Genomic DNA, 353 nt, shown 5'->3' on the forward strand with positions numbered 1-353 from the left:
GGGGGGGCGACGCCGCACCTACCGGGCGTCTCACGGCGGGAGGCCGCCGCCGCCACCACCACCATGGCCACGATCCACGACGAGATGCAACTGATTGCCTATAGCTTCGACGTTGAAAATATTTACTTTTTAAGGGAGATTTATTTTTTGCGGCGGGCCTCTGTGTTTTTAGCAGATGATACGTAGTAATCAGCAGCTTGTACTCAAGTAAAGTGCAAAAGTCCGTTTGTTAGTTGAAGAGTGAAGTTGTCAGTTGTTAGCGTCAAAAGCAGAAACGCCGTAGCGCTGCCAGCCGGACGCCGTAGCGCTGCCAGCCGAACGTCGAGCGGTCCAGCCAGCAGCCAGCCTAAAGT

Source organism: Frankliniella occidentalis, unplaced genomic scaffold (assembly GCF_000697945.3).
Source record: "Frankliniella occidentalis isolate FOCC.00 unplaced genomic scaffold, Focc_3.1 Scaffold37, whole genome shotgun sequence".
Classification (NCBI taxonomy): Eukaryota; Metazoa; Arthropoda; class Insecta; order Thysanoptera; family Thripidae; genus Frankliniella; species Frankliniella occidentalis.